We start from the raw sequence: 13,924 nt of genomic DNA, 5'->3' as shown, positions 1-13,924 counted from the left end.
CCGGGCTGTGGTGGCGCACGCCTTTAATCCCAGCCATCGGGAGGCAGAGGCAGGCGGATCTCTATGAGTTCGAGACCAGCCTAGTCTACAAGAGCTAGTTCCAGGACAGGCTCCAAAACCACAGAGAAACCCTGTCTCGAAAAACCAAAAAAAAAAAAAAAAAAAAAGAATTAAGAATGCTCTGAATTATATTACTTTAATTAGGATAAAACCACAACAAATTCAATAATTTGTTCAACAGCGTTACCTACTGCCCACAAAGTGCAAAGCAGGGGGTTAGGGATTCAGTTTGCCACATAAGGGAGCCAGAATATGGTGCAAGACCTGCCTCACGCATCCCAGAACTAAACAGGGAGACATGAATATCGCTTAAAAATAAAATAAAGCTAACTTGCTTAGTGCACAGTAATAAAACAAAATTTTAAAAGGTAAATGGTTTTATATGTTTGGGTCAGTAAGAGAAAAAGTTTCAAAATGTCTTTGTTCCTTTAGAAGGCCCTCACTTCATCAAAATAAAAGCTTTGTTAACACGAGGTGAATTCCACCTCACCCTCATTCCATCTCACCACGATTTTTCTCTTACTCTAAATCCCTAAAATATAAATTTTTAGCTGGGAAAATATCTAATAATACTTATATCTATTTTCCTCAAACATAGAGCTATTCATACAGAAGTAGTTAAATTAGTAAGATATTAACCTTACTGACTTTTTAATCTCTTCTTAGGGAAGGAGCTAGAAATAAATGAGGAACTGACTGGAGAGATGGCTAGCAGTAAGCAGAGTTCAGCTCCCAGACTCACGGCAGTCACCTCACAACTACCTGCAACTCCAGCTCCGAAGGGGATCTGAAGCCTCTGGCCTCTTTGGGTCCCTGTGCGCGCATGTGGATGGCGTACACACACACACACACACACACACACACACACACACACACGCGACTGAGTCCATTCACTGTTGCTTGTACGTATATGATGTCAGAGCTGACCACTTGGTGTTGGCTGACTAACTATCTGATTAGGAGAGTTTCCCTCAGAGGGGAGGCTACTGCTCAGGCCCTCACCATTCCTCAGTCGCCTGTAGCTCTTGTCTAGGAACGGGGCCTCATGATATTTCACCCTGCCGTGTTAGTAGGTCCATTGGTGTTGTTTAGGTCTTGTTTAGGCAGCCACGTTGTTGAGGTATCATAGGTACAGCTTCCCTGCCATTCCTGGGACACAAAGTCTAATAGTAGATTTGCTGGTTCTGGCTCTTACAATCTTTCTACCCCTTCATCCCTGATGGTCCCTGAACCTTAGGTTCAAGAGTTGTGTTGAAGATGTAGCCACGGATCTGGGCATCCTATGATCGGTTGTAGAAGCACATAATTTTTTTAAAGTATGCATCAATTCTCAAAAGTTCATTCTACTGTAAAATCTAAAGGTATTAAAGAAACTTGGTGAGCAAATGAAACCTCAAAACCCCACTCAGCTATAAGCCATTTCCTGACGAGACCACTCAAGCAAGCAGAAAGCAAACTGAAGGAGCAAACAAAAATACTTGCTTGCTTAATTTGAACAAATCTACTTAATTTCCACACTTTTAGCGATACTGAACGGCAGGAGGGCATAGTTGCTACTGGGTGAAAGCAGTGTTGATTCCCTTCTGCTCTATAAGAAGATTAAGAGCTGGAACAGGGAGTTAAGGTCACACAGCAAAGGTCAGCATGTACCTAAAAGAGTTGATGAATTTGCTGCAAAATACTTAAATCAGCGTGTCATAAACCTAAGTGATCAAAACAATTCCCTGCAGTAAAAGACTCACAGGCATAGTGAAAACCATCAAGAGGCCTGGGGTTAGTAGGTGAACACCTGGAGAAAGGGAAGGGTTGCAGCCCACCACTGCCCCTCTAGCCCCCCCCCCCCGCCTCCCCCTGCCTCTTGTGTTCAAAGAAAGAGGACAACACAGAAACTCACCTGACAATCACCTGTTCAAAGAGAGGAATCTGTGGGTTTAAAGGAAAAACAGTGTCATGGAGATTAGGAAGTGCATTACACACACACACACACACACACACACGCAAACACATACACACGCACATGCCTCTCAGGATATCAGACAGGATAAAACAGTCTGTGGAAAACCAAGTACAGCCAAGTAGTGGTGACACACACTTTAATCCCAGCACTCGGGAGGCAGGCGGATCTCTGAGGTTGAGGTCTATAGAGCAAGTTGCAGGACAGCCAGGGCTACACAGAGAAGAAAAGACAAGAAAGACGAAAAAAAGCAAGTACTCGAGCTTCTGAGAGCAGCCCTCTCTCTGTGCGCCGCCATGAGTTTGCCTTGAAAAACTTCTGTTCAATTTCAGCTTTCATTTTACTCTTCATGGCTTTCCCTGGGCCAGGGACTCAAGGTGGACTGTGTGCTGTGTTATACCGTCCTTAGTAAGCATGCTTTGGTCATATGAATGTGGACTGTGTGCTGTGTTATACCATCCTTAGTAAGCATGCTTTGGTCATATGAATGTGGACTGTGTGCTGTGTTATACCATCCTTAGTAAGCATGCTTTGGTCATATGAATGTGGACTGTGTGCTGTGTTATACCATCCTTAGTAAGCATGCTTTGGTCATACGAACGTGGACTGTGTGTTGTGTTATACCATCCTTAGTAAACATGCTTTGGTCATACGAATGTGGACTGTGTATTGTGTTATACCATGCTTTGGTCATACGAACGTGGACTGTGTGTTGTGTTATACCGTCCTTAGTAAGCATGCTTTGGTCATACGAATGTGGACTGTGTGTTGTGCGATACCGTCCTTAGTAAGCATGCTTTGGTCATACGAATGTGGACTGTGTGTTGTGCGATACCGTCCTTAGTAAGCATGCTTTGGTCATACGTCCAATTCTCCTTTCTCCTCAAGGCCCTCCTCCACCCCCCAAGACAGGGTTTCTCTGTATAACAGCTCCAGCTGTCCTGGAACTAGCTCCTGTAGACCAGGCTGGCCTCGAACTCACAGAGATCCGCCTGCCTCTGCCTCCCGAGTGCTGGGATTAAAGGTGTGCGCCACCACCGCCCGGTTCCTCAATACCTTTTCATTCCCCTGTTAACCAGCATTCCCAGTTTCACTCCCGCTGTCTTGCACTGATGAACTCTTAGATGATCTTCTTACCTATGTATCTCTCTCCTTCCAGCACCTAGCAGTAAATGCCGGATTGAGAGGATTTAAATGTTGCTTTAATGCTGCATAACCAGAATCCAGGGTGGGGAGATGACTTGCTGTGCTGGTAGAGTTCTCGCTGCCCAGGCTCGAGGAGCTGTGTTTGGATCTCCAGCACCCACATAAAAGCTGGATGCTGGGACCAGCGCCTGTAATCCTAGCACTGGGGATTCGGAACAGACAAATGGATCCCTGGTACCCACCGGCCAGCCAGTCTAGCTGAGTTGGTGCGCTCTAGGTTCTGTGAGAAACCCTGTCTCAAAGGATGGGTGGAAGGTGATAGAGGAGTATGTCTGAGGTTAACTTCTGTGGACTCGTGTACACAAGCAGGAATGCATGTGTGAATGTGAAGGTCAGTTTCTGTGTACTTGTGTCCCGAGCATGAATACATGAATGCCCTTGTGTACACAAACACGAGTACATGTGTGAATGTGTACACAAGCATGAATACTTGTGTGCTTGTGTCCCGAACATGAATACATGAATACCCTTGTATACACAAACACGAATACATGTGTGAATGTGTACCCAAGCATGAATACTCGTGTCCCGAGCATGAATACATGAGTACCCTCATGTAAACAAGCATGAATGCATATACATGTACCACACACACACAGTCTTTATTAAAGAATGACAGTAACTAGCAGGCTGTGGGAACAGCTCTAGATTGCCTAGCGTGTCAGTCTCTGCTGCCTGCTTCATCGACTGGCCTCACCCAGCACTACCCAACCACATCACCACAGACTGTTCCATTCTATCACTACTGTTTTGTTGTTTTTACCCGTACCCCAGTCTTCACCAATAAAAATTAATCCGCCACACCTACTTTTTCTTCAAAACTCTCCTGCGCCATCTCACCACCGTCTTCTGAGTCTGAATCCCTGTAAGATAATTATACTACCTAAGTTTTCTGAGTTTCATCACAGTTCTTATTCCAAAGAGAACCCATAAAACCAACCCCGTGCTTCTAGTTTATCAAAGGCTAGGACCCCATCTTCTATGCATTTGTGAGCCTCAGCATTTGACATGGTTTTGAGAATATCTGCAAGTCTGGGCGATAACGTGTGTTCTATTACTTGGTGAGACATCCACTTCACGTGGGTATCTATGGTACCGGTGCCCCAGCTCTGTTTCCTGGCACAGTCTACACTTCTACTTTTTGGAAGGCATTTTCACTGTGCCAGAAGATGGGCCTTTCTGTAGGGAACCAGGCAAACACTAAGTTCCTCCCTGAGAGCCGCTGCCCAAGCTGCAGCGCTACTGTTGCTGAGGGAACCATGCCCCTGCTGAAGCTCAGAGTCCAGCTTAAAAAATGCCATAGTAGACACCAAGACAACGTGTTAGTCTCGGGGACAGACTTGCAAACAGATGCAGAAGAGCCTTCTAAACTCCCTCAGAGGAAGCTTGTCCTGGTAGCCATGTTTTCACGTCATCCATGGTGGGAAAAACCCTTAACGTGTTTCTTGTTTCTACAACGTTCTGAGACCCCACCGAGCTGTTCAGTTACTACTGCAGACTCTTCGCTGTCCATCGCCTTCCCCCACAGACTCCACAGAGAGCCACACTTTGCCGTTGGTTTCAGAATACCAACAGGCAAAGGTCAGCTGGTAAGCTCTTGTAGTTGAAGCAATTTACCCTTCTCTCTTAAGAGTTCGTGTGGCTTGGTTTAAAGATGTTTGAATGTGAAGTCTCACCTCAATGACCTATTCATTCAATACACATTTATACTTTCCTCATACATGCCAAAGAAGAAAGAGGGATGCTGGGCACAGGTACAGCAGCTACAGAAGTTAAGAATTCTCTCACAAGCAGGGCTATGACTTGAGTACTCATGGTAAGAATCACGAAAGTCATAGAAACAAAAGTGTCTAGGAGAAAGTTCAGAAGCTGGCTAGCTCGGTGAATCCATGCTGCTCACAACACTGGGGTTCCCGAAGCAGAAGGATCCCGAGCTCCAGGCCAGCCTGTGATGCACAGGGATTTCAAGGCCAGAGTCCATGGATATAAAGAGTAAGCCATGTTTAGGAATTCCCTTTCCCTCAATGTATGTATTTGCATCTATAAAGGAAAGACTTAAGAAAAACATCAAGCTAAACCCCTAGGAACTAACTCCAACCCATAGGAGGGTTCAATTGTACATAGCTCTTAAAACATTCCAGGCAGTAGGTTAAGCCCTTTCCAAAGTGTATTGTTAAATTTATTTTTCAACAATCCTGTGACTCCTAATAATCTATTTTAGAGAAGTAGAAACCAACGCACAGAGGAATTGAGTCATTTGTAAAATATCACTTCATCAACCTAGAGTGAATCCAAATTGTTAAAATCAGGGCAGTCTGAATGACTTCTACCTAAGGGGTAAAAAATACCATAAAGTTGCGCATCTTGACTCTGGAGCAATGCAAGGGGCAAAGGATCACATCCGCCATCTTAAATATTAGCACAAGAGCTAACTGCTACTAGAGAGTAACAAGAAATCTCATTTCTGGAGTATTCACCTATTGTGATTTGTCTAGGGATACAGGAAATCAGCATCGTTTTGTAAAGTAACAATACGCTCCCAGCACCATGTACTTCTCTCTACAGAAGGCTAGCCAAGGGAGGAAGTGGTCAGCCCTGTTCAGCTTCAGCCAAGCCACGAGTGCTTTACTTCCTGGTAAAAGGTAAGTGTGCTTTTTAGACTCCACCTTGATGGCTGTCTTCTAATTTCATAGATTATCAAGGACACTGAGATACACAGATCACGGAAATCATAGGCTTTGCTTACATCTCGATTACTTGCAAGACTGGTAAAATACACACTATCAGCTGCGCAGGGAAGATTTCTGATTGACGAATCACTTCCGAGAAGGCAGGTACTGTACAAGAAAGTCTCTAAAACTAAGTCTTGAAAAAAGGAGCTAAGTGGGAGAAAGATCAGTGGACAGAGGTGCTGGCCTTCCCTCCGGGCCTGACCACCCGAGTTCAACCCCTTGGCGCTCACAAGGCAGAGAGAACCCACTCCTGCACAGCTTGCCCTTGGCTTCCACGTGGGTGCCACAGTGTGTGCCCACACCCCTTAAACAAATATAATTTTTAAAAATTTAAAGGCTTTAGTTTCTATAAACCTAAACCCTATTTATTACTGTTTTACAGAAATTGTCAGCATTATGATAGTTTTAAATGCTCAGTTTTGCTTTAGAGCAGGTATCAGCAAACTGTGTCCACAGAAGGCCAGGTAGCAAATATTTTAGATATGATGGTCCATATGGTGTGTGCTATAAGGAAAGTCAACTCTGCTCCTGCAGTATGAAGACAGCCATGAACAAGTGAGTCTTGCTACAGTCCAGAAAAACTTTATTTACAAAACCAGAAAGCAGGGGCTGAAGAGATGGTTTGGTGGGTAAAGGTGCTTGATGTGAATGAACAGGACCTGAGTTCCAATCCCAAGAACCATCTAAGAGCCATGCAATAGACATAAATCCCTGTAACCCCACCAGTGGGGGCCAAGATGGGTCCCTGGACGTCACAGACTACTCAACCCAGATGAAGGCACAAGCTTCAGGCTGAGTCAGAAATCCTGTCTCAAAAAGTAAGGCAGAGAGGAGGAAAAGGTCCCCAACCTAGACCTCTAACCTCCACTTGTGTGTCCAGGGGCACACACTCAGGGCAACTACCACACACATCAAACAGACAGCAGCCCAGATGTAGTCTGTGGTGTGTACTGCATCATCTCCTGTCCTAGAGTGACCTTCTCACACTGTATGTATCAGACTCACCTGTGAAATCGAAAATGTCAGCACCTAAGGTCCTAGCCGCCCTTAGAAAACCCGTCTCTAGCCGGGCGGTGGTGGCACATGCCTTTAATCCCAGCACTTGGGAGGCAGAGGCAGGTGGATCTCTGTGAGTTGGAGACCAGCCTGGTCTACAAGAGCTAGTTCCAGGACAGGCTCCAAAACCACAGAGAAACCCTGTCTCGAAAAACAAAACAAAACACCAAAAAAAAAAAAAAAAGGGATGAGTCCTGGCAAAGAGCAACTCGCTGAGGCTCACGAGTGGTGTACAAATGATACTTCAGAAAGTTCCCTAGCCTTGTTGCAGGGTATCTGCCAGAGAAGTCTGCTTGGGCATAGGTTTAAGTCAATAGAAAGTCTTTATTAAGTCAGGCAGTGGTGGAGCAGGCCTTTAATTCCAGCACTTAGGAGTCAGAAGCAGTTGGACCTCTGAGAGTTTGAGGCCAGCTTGGTCTACAAGAGCTAGTTCCAGGACATCTAGCACTACACACACAAAACCCCTCTGTTTAAAAAAACAAAAACAAAAAGCAAACAAAAAAAGGAAGTCTTTATTAGGAGGCTGCTAACTACACTGGGTGTTCGGGGCAGGAAATCATAGAGTTGGCCTTGTCTAGCTGCTTTGAGAGACCTGCACCACGGGCTTCCCAGTCTAGAGTCTGTGACTCCTGTGGCACTGTGTGCCTTTCAGTTCCTGAGAAACCAAGGCACCCCCTCAGGCAGTGAAGTGTTCAGGCTGCCTGTGTTCCTCTGTGTTCCCTTAAAGTCAGTGAAGTATACAGAGACCTGACAGGATAATTAATCTTAGGCATTAATCTTATATACCCTGTATAGCTTTCAGATGTCATTGTATTCTGGCAACTACAATTGTATTGATCCTGGAAATCTCCATTGTATTCTGTTTCTGATGAAGCCATAAGAAGTCTGAGTGCGTGCAATAAAATTATCTCAGCCTCAGTCTTGCTGAGACCCTTCCATCCCAGCCTGGCCTTCATTTCTCACCAACCATATCAGCAGACCCTGGCTTGGTAAGTAAGCACTGGCTCTTACATTTGGAATCCCAGTATAGCCCCAAGCCTTTCTCGGGTGATATTTTATGCCCCAAAACCATATTCTGGGCTGACATATGCACTGGCTAGTTTTTTGTCAATTTGATACAAGTTAGAGTCATCAGAGAGGAGGGAGCCTCAACTGAGAAAATGCCTCCATAAAATCTGGCTGTAAGCCATTTTCTTAAATAGTGATCAGTAGGGGAAGGCTGGTCCACTGTGGGTGGTGCCATCCCTGGGCTGGTGGTCCTGGGTTCTATAAGAAAGCAGGCTGAGCAAACCATAGAAAACAAGTCAGGAAGCAGCACCCCTCCATGGTCTCTGAATCAGTTCCTGCCTCCAGGTTCCTGACCTCACTACTTTTGATAATGAACTGTTATATGTGGAACTGTGAGCGAAATAAACCCTTTCTCCCACCCAAAGTTGATTTGGTTGTGGTGTTTCATCGCAACAGTAGCCCTAACTAAAACAACACTCTGATTAGCAAGAACAGTTAGCCAAAAGCAGAACTACCAAAGCCAAAAAGGTTAGTACGTTTAGAGACTTTCCCAGAACTATGGACTTTAATGAATTAGGTCCTTGTTTTCATTTTGGCAGATTATACTGTCTATGTGCTGAATTTCATGGCCTAAATGGTACCTCCATCATGGAGTTAATTGTGCTAAGATCTGGGGGTCATCTAAGGTCTGTGTCTCTGTTTCCTTCTCCATTGGTCTTAGAGAACGAGTCGAATCATGGGCTCATCCTGCTTTAAGAAGTGTATTTGAACTGATTCATAATCGGCCATGTAGTTTAAGATGCAGGGCCCTACTGTTAATCCAGCCAGAATGAGAATTAAAAGCCCAGTCAGTGCTGATATTAGAGTAGCTAGCTGGGGGTGGGTGGGGGGAGCAAGAGAATAGAGACTGGTATCAATTATATGATTTTATAAATATTGATTTATGTCTTTGTCTCTTTCTCTTTTTGAGGTTTTCCCCAACCATGGCAAGATTTTCTCTAATTACTCCTGACCGGTTAGCACAGAAGCAATAATTTTTTTTCCCCCTCAAAGCCAAACTTAGTTCCCTTCTCTCATGAGGAGTAAGGACCAATTTTGTAGGACCATTTTTGTAAGGGAATCTAACTGTTGTTTTATTTTATAAATGGGAACTTTTAAAACCATGGGCTCCTGATGAGCATGTTTACTTAAGTGTGGAAAGCATCAGAAGAGGCACATTTAGTCAAACCATTAGTGCATGCCCATTAGTCTCAGAGGCTCAGTAATATTGGTATGATCCAGATGCATTGACCATAAGGTAGAATAGCAGACATCAGAATAAGGGGAAGTGTTTAGATGAAAGATTTGGGGTATTAGATAAGTTTCAGCCCTCTAACGTTAATTTGGGCTCTTTTCCCCCATGTCACAATGAGTTTTGTCTGTCAATGGGCTGACAGTCTGTTTATTTCCTATCCCTATGAAGTACGGGGGTCACGGGTCTAAACAAAATGAGCAGTTGTGGCCAGTTTATGGCAGGGAATTAGTAACTAAGTGGTGGACTTTGTCAAGAGTGGAAAATAGGGATGAGGACCCCTAGCTTCCTGAACATCACGAGGTGGGACTCTGGACCTGGGTGTGCCTAGGACCCAAGGTCTGAAGACCTGGCTGGGGAACAATTTCTAGTAAATCTATCCCCTGGGTCCTTCCTGTGGCATAGAGTCTGACTTCCCAGGTTTCCCCTGTTTCTCAAAGGTAAGAGACATTTTTAAAGAAATTTTCCAGAAAGCCCCTCCATTTCACAGCTCCATATTTTTGTGATAGAAATTCCCTTGTTCCTGGAAACTTGGGAGGCCAGTTACAGGGCATGCATAGAATTGTAAACTCTCTATTCTTATCTCAGAATATAAACTCCCATAGCTTTCTTTCTCCGTACAGTCAGACATTTAAAGTAGGCATCAGTGAACAAAGTCAAGATGGATATGGGTTGCTAGTCTACAGTCACACTAGCTAATACCTTCCCTGTATCAGTCTTAGTTCCCAGGTCCAGGCCTGAGTGTAGTGTGGGTTAGACCATAATCCTGTATTCATACCAAACACAAACCTCAGAATGTTGAGGGCCAGGGTATGAAAGAACCTGGAGCCCAATGAAATCTTGATCTTAATGGGTCCATAGTCAGGTCCACAGTCCATTTGGCAGCAGTGTCTGTGGCTTATGCTTTCTAGACCTTGTCATGTCCCACTTTATTTTATGCTTCCTTAAATTTATTCTCTATTTTTGAGCTCATTACTCATGTATCCACCTATGGTGCAATTTTTCTCTCGTGGGTTCCTCATGTTCTCCTCCATATAGTCTGGTCACTTCTCTGGCATTTTTTTTGGGGGGGGGGGTTAACCTATCATCCCCACATTGGGTGCCATTATGTCATAGTCCAGTGCCAGCCCGGATCATAAATTATTTCTCTGGACTAGAGGGGAGGCATGGGATTAAAGACACAACTCACATGGCTTTATCAGGAGGGAAATTTTTCAGTGATCCCTCATGAAATCCTGAGTTTACATTCTGAAAATTTACCCACATATATTCTCCAAACAGCTTTTATACCAAAACGTAAACTGAGGGAGAAATTTATTAGCATTCTGTTTTCTTGGTAACCAGGCAAATGTCTCTGGTCACATCCACACCTTTCTAACCCATTTTGTCACATCTTCCTATCTTCCTGCTCTGTATGCCAACTCTGTTATGTAGGCCGAATTAACGCCTCTTCCCAGGCAATCTCCATAATTACAAAGAAAGGAACAGAATGATATTGGTATATCCTGATCCTTTTAGGATGGCCACATCCTGTCTGGAAGGCTATGTGACCACCTTTTGTGTGGCCAGGTATGAGCAGGCCTGTAAGTTTAGCTGCCATACAAGGTAGAGCCTGTATAATATTGCCCACAAGACCTGGGCGTAGTGGATTCATGATATAATGCCAAATATCTTCATAGCCATACAAGTAGGGAGAATCCCTGTGTAGAGTCTTTTTCAAGTTGGTTCAAGCACCCCTTTGGCTATCCACTTGACCTAGTATCATTGGACTCAAACAGGGAAAACTGGGGGTGGAATTGGAGGTGAACTGATCTCTTGGATAGTTTAATGAACTGGGGTGCCTGTAGTGACTTGAGAAAGGAATGTTTAGAGGATTCTGCCAACTGCTGGTTTGAGCCTGGGAAGCAATTGGGGAGGTCTTCAAACCTAATCTCATATAGAATAAATTCTGTAGACAGAGGCTGCTTGTTCGTTCCTTGCCACCCAGACCCAAAATAACTACACAGGAACTGTTATTAATTATAACACTGCTTGACCTTTAGCTTAGACTTCTTATTAACTAACTCTTACATCTTAAATTAACCCATTCCTATTATTTTATATTTTTCCACAGGCTTGTGATTTACCAGTAAGGTTCCAGGGCTTCTGTCTCCTTCAGCAGCTACAAGGTGTCTCTCTGACCCCACCTTTTTTTCTCCCAGCATTCAATTTAGTTTTCCCACCTAGCTCTATTCTGTCCTGTCATAGGCCAAAGTAGCTTTATTCATTAACCAATAAAGCAATACATATACAAAAGGACTTCCACACCAAAATCTCTCCCTATATGGGGTACAGGGGGCCCAAAGCAGGGCACAGAAAGGAGGTATATATATCCTTTGCTGTACTCTAATGAGAATTTTGTTCAAGTTTTTTTTTTCAACATCCTATTTTTGTTGTTGTGTTGTGCCCAGGTCACAAAGACCCAACGAAGACCACCAGAGACACAGACTCACCAAAATGCAAAAGCAAGGTTTAACCATATAGTACAAATCACGGTAGGGAACTCGTCTCACACCCTGACACAGTGGGAGCCAGAGGAGGTGCCCCACTGTTCTTAGGCAGGGTTTATAAAGGCAAAAAAAAAAAAAAAAAAAAAATACATAAATCTACAGTTAGGGGCCTAAAGGGTATGGGTGACTCTCTGATTGGCTACAGTCTAGGGAACTTCTTGCTTTGCTGATATCTACCTTAAACAGTTGGGCTGCAGCCTAGGGAACTTCTTGCTTTGGTGACATCTACCTTAAGCTGCTGGGCTGCAGCCTAGGGAACTTCTTGCTTTGGTGACATCTACCTTAAGCTGCTGGGCTGCAGCCTAGGGAACTTCTTGCTTTGGTGACATCTACCTTAAGCTGCTGGGCTGCAGTCTAGGGAACTTCTTGCTTTGCTGATATCTACCTTAAGTAGCTGGGCTGCAGTCTAGGGAACTTGCTTTGCTGATATCTACCTTAAACAGCTGGGCTGCAGTCTAGGGAACTTCTTGCTTTGGTGATATCTACCTTAAGTAGCTGGGCTGCAGCCTAGCAAAATTCTTGCTTTGCTGATATCTACCTTGGGGCCTAGCAAGAAAGAGAGTTGGTCTTGTCCCTTTAGATGTTTTGCTTTGGACCTGCCCAGAATTCTGAGGTCTATATACACAATGAAGTTTTCAATCTATGTCTAAAGCTCTAGCTGTTAATTGAGGAGTTTTGGCTATGAAAGCCAGGCTATTGTCTCCATTGCTAGGGAGAGTCCTGGAGAAACTTTCTTTCTTTCCCCTTCCTTCCTTTTTCCCCTTCCTTCCTTCCTTCCTTCCTTCCTTCCTTCCTTCCTTCCTTCCTTCCTTCCTTCCTTCCTTCCCTCCTTTCAAGACAAAGTTTCTCTGATGCAATATCTCTGACTGTCCTGGAACTCGCTTTGTAGACCAGGCTGGTCTCAAATTATCAGAGATCTGCCTGCCTCTGCTTTCCAAAATACTATTTGAGCAGTTTCGGTCTGAGTGGGAAATGCTTCTACCCATCCAGAAAAGACATTTATAAAAACTAGAAAGTACTTTTATCCTCACCTGGAAAGCCAGATCTCAATGAAGTCAGCTTTCCCAAAGTTCACTGGGGTATTGGTCTCTTATTTGAACCCCTTCCTAGGTAAGGGCTCTCTGCTTTGGATTCACTTGTGCACAAACCTGGCATCTGGGTGAGATAGGCTGTCCTGTCTAGGTGATAATATACCTTGGTCTGAGCCCACTCAGAAAGTTTTGTGGACCCCAGATGAGTAGCCTGGTGAAGTTACCAGAGTCCTGCGGGTTGTTTCTGGGAGAATGAGCTTTTCCTCCAGTGTCCTCCACCAACCTGTGGGTTTGAGCTGTCCATTTCTTCCTCTTGATTGTACCCTGGAGTCTCAGGGTATGTCATCAGAATATCAATAGGCTTCGCTGGCCTTAGGGCCTTTGTCAGTCAGCCTCGTCAGTGGCCCTGGTTACCTCTTGCCTCAGGGGACTCACCTTTTTGATGTCCTTGAAGTGGACCAGTGGAGGATAGCAATTTGTGGAGGAAGCCAAATAGCTTTCAGGAGGACCCAGAGTTTCTCTTTGTTTTTGATGTCCTTTCCTCAGTGGCGAGAAGCCCTCTTTCCCTATTGATCATACTGTGGCCGTGCTCAGTAGCTTGGTGTCTCTGTGTGTGTGTGTGTGTGTGTGTGTGTGTGTGTGTGTGTGTGTGTATGATAGTGGACTCTCCTTTCTCCCTCCTGAGAGCCTGGGTCAGAACAATCTTCTGTGCTCTAGGCTGAGGTGCCTGGTTTCAGTTAAGGTAACTACCGTAGCCTCCCATGTACCTGATTTCATGTCTCACCTCATGACAGTCATGGATGAGCACTTGCAGATCGTCATCAGACAGGAGGATAGCAGGGTTGGCTGTGCTTGCTTTCTCAAACTGGACTCAAGGGCAAGCTAGGAATAGGATCTGGCACTGGATCACACAAGCATTTCCCAGCCAGTGTTCTGGTGTTCCTCAGAGGAAGGGCCTCAATGGCGTGGAGGTCTGTGAGTCTAAGGTGACCCAGAGTTAACATGTTTTTTTTTTTTTCTTCACTAGACTAGCAGTC

The sequence above is a fragment of the Alexandromys fortis genome, unplaced genomic scaffold (assembly GCF_014885135.2).
Source record: "Alexandromys fortis isolate MF-2015 unplaced genomic scaffold, M_Fortis_MF-2015_v1.1 scaffold_78, whole genome shotgun sequence".
Taxonomy (NCBI): domain Eukaryota; kingdom Metazoa; phylum Chordata; class Mammalia; order Rodentia; family Cricetidae; genus Alexandromys; species Alexandromys fortis.
This window is presented reverse-complemented; position numbering follows the sequence as displayed.